Below are 3148 nucleotides of genomic sequence, written 5' to 3' on the forward strand. Positions count from 1 at the left end.
TTAAACTTATTTGAACTCCGGACTTCTTTTGTGTTCAGTATGCAGCATTCAAAGCAACGTCATCAATTTCCAACATGTTCTGACATCATTTGTTGTTTTCGGTCATTTCCCTAATTGTTTAGAGGGCTAAATGACTGTGATATTGAAAATCACTACAAAATGAATTCTGAAAATGTTGAAACTTGCAATGTTATTATCATTTCGAAGTATCAGAGTAGAGAGGGTCACAAAAAAACAACTTAGAAATAAATAGAAGAAAATAAATAAAGCAGAAAAGAAAAAACTATATAAAAAATTACTCAAAAATAAATAGAAGAAAATAAATAATGCAGAAAAGAAAAAACTTTATAAAAAATTTGTTGGGGCGCTGCCCAGTGGGCCTGCTAGACCTAGGGTGTGCAAATGCGGGCCCGGAAGGGCCAGCAGACTCACAGGGCAGCGCGCCCTAGTTAGGCCCAGAAAACAGATATATAGAGAAGCTTGAAAGAGCAGCCGCGGCTCGGTTTATAAACCAGTGCGGCTCCCCTTCGCTCGGCGAGGTGGGACTAAACATTGTGCACCGCCGGTGGCAGCGCACAACCATTAGTACCAGTTGGTGGCTCCAACCGGTACTAATGATTGGGCCTTTAGTACCGGTTCGTGGCACGAACCGGTACTAAAGGGGCCGTTTCCCGCCCCTTGGCCTCGCGAAAATTGGCCTTTAGTACCGGTTGGTGGCTCCAACCGGTACTAAAGGCCCCTCCTATATATATGGCACTTACGAAAAATTCAGTTTCATCGACCACTTCTTCTCGATCCAACTTCTTCGCCGCGCCCGTCGCCCATCGCGCCCCGCCCCCGCCGCCCTCGCCTCCCCGCCGCCCGTAGTTGCCGTCACCGCCGTCGCCGCCGCCACCCGTCGTCGCCGTCACCGCCGTCGCCCCCGCCACCCGTCGTCGCCGTCGCCACCATCGCCCCCGCCACCCGTCGTCGCCGTCACCGCCGTCGCCCCCGCCACCCGTCCTCGCCGTCACCGCCGTCGCCCCCGCCGCCCGTCGCCGCCGCCTCGCCCGCCGCCCGTCCCCGTCGCATCGCCCGCCGCGGCCCGTACGCTGCCGCCCCCTACTCGCACACACACACACACACATACACACACACATACACAAGCACACACACACACACACATACGTAGATAATAATGTTAGAATGTTAATGTTAGCTAGATGAATTATATGGAAAAAATGTTAAATATTAATGTCAATTTTAGATGAATTAGCTAGATATTAATTAGGTATATATATGAGATTTGAAGTAGTTGAATTAACATAACTAGTTTATTTTTAGTATGAAAATTAATAGAACAAGTTTATTTTTAGTAAGAAAATTTAGGTATATGAGATTTGATGATCTAATCAAAATATTACTATATATAACTACCTACTTTATTTTAGTAAGAAATTAATAGAACTAGTTTATTTTTAGTAGATGCTTAGTTGAATTAATAGAACTAGTTTATTTAGTTGAATTAATAGAACTAGTAAGTGTTTAATGTTTCACCTATATATGAACACATGTTAGATATTAATGTCTAATGTTAGATGAATTAGATATAAATTATATGTTAGATATATATTTAATTTAGTTATATGAGATTTCATTATCTAATTAACATTTTATTATATAGAACTTGCTACCTTATTTTTAGTAAGAAAATTAATAGAACTAGGTTAGTTGAATTAGTTGAATTAATTAGTTGAACTAGTTAGTTGAATTGGTTCAATTAATTAGGTATATTTTTCGTAAGTGCTTAGTTGAATTAGTTCAATTAATTAGTTGAACTAGTTGAATTAACAGAATTAGTTGAATTAATAGAACTAATAAGTGTTTAATGTTTCACCTATGAACATAGGAATGTCGTCTGACGATGAACACGATTTCATTATGTGCGAATACTGCGAAGACCAGCGTGGCCTGTGTGGCAGAAATTTTCTAGTTGATGATAGACGCTTCAGCATCAAGCTGGATGAGAACTTTGAAGTGGATACAGTAAGTCACAATGACAAGTCTTTTTTCGTAATTAAGCATGACTTATGCTTCATTTGCTTCAGCTTTTAATTTTCATTTTTCACTATTCTACTAGCGTATCACCTGCCATGCAAGAATTTTTGTCTTGGATAAGATAGGTTTCAGTCCTAACGAAACTATGGAGGTAAAAAGAGTTTACTTGAAGACCGAGCATGGTTGTACCTTCAACGTCAAATTATACAATGCAGACACATACAGCTATTTTGAATGAAAAACTTGGCAAGCACTATGCAAGGCTTATGCATTTGAGCCTGATATGGTTGTCACCTTTGATATTCGCCCGGAAGATGATATTGAAGGTAATAGAGACATCTGGGTCGATGTGCAGATGCCTCCAGTTCTACCATTATGTGAGTTTCTCAACCATTTTTATGTCTTCGATATGAGATTATTTGAACTAGTTGAATAATTAATAGATCTCAATTTATATTGACAACTTAATTCCAATCAAGCAAACATGTCCGACGCTTGGTAGACAGGACCGTCCACTGTCCCGGGGCTGAACTAAACTGCGAGGAGACAAGTCATTATGTTTCATGGCTTGAGGATCTTGATGCTGTCAAGAAAAATTTCTTTCCTGCACTTAGAAATGTTAGTACTCAAAACATGCGACCAATAGTGTTCGTACTGAACTACAGTCACATATATTTAGGAAAGATGGTAAGATTTCTACTATTTCTCCTCAGTGCATCTTTTGCATACATTATTTTTTAAAGCTAAACTTCATTGCTAAGTATGTTACTATACGATGTTCTTTAACAGGGACTCCCGATGAATGTTGTGCCTGATTGGATCGAGACTAAAGGTACCATGAATATTGTTAGCTTACGGCCAAGATATCCTACAATGCACTTTAGTGCATTCAAGATTTCTAATAGCGAGGAATGCTTAATAGTAAAATACTGGAGCAAAATTGTGAATGATCACAGAGAAGTACTAGGGGGCAGCAATCAGAAGCGCAACCCACGATTAGGAGACAGGTTCATGTGCATGCCCCAATATGATGAATCGGCAAAGCTATACATGTTCTATGCTATTTTACCTGAGAGAGAGCAGCAGGAGTGATTAATTAGCTAGTTCATGC

The sequence above is a fragment of the Triticum urartu genome, chromosome 6A (genome assembly GCF_056163025.1).
Source record: "Triticum urartu cultivar PI428250 chromosome 6A, HENAU_Tu73, whole genome shotgun sequence".
NCBI classification, from domain to species: domain Eukaryota; kingdom Viridiplantae; phylum Streptophyta; class Magnoliopsida; order Poales; family Poaceae; genus Triticum; species Triticum urartu.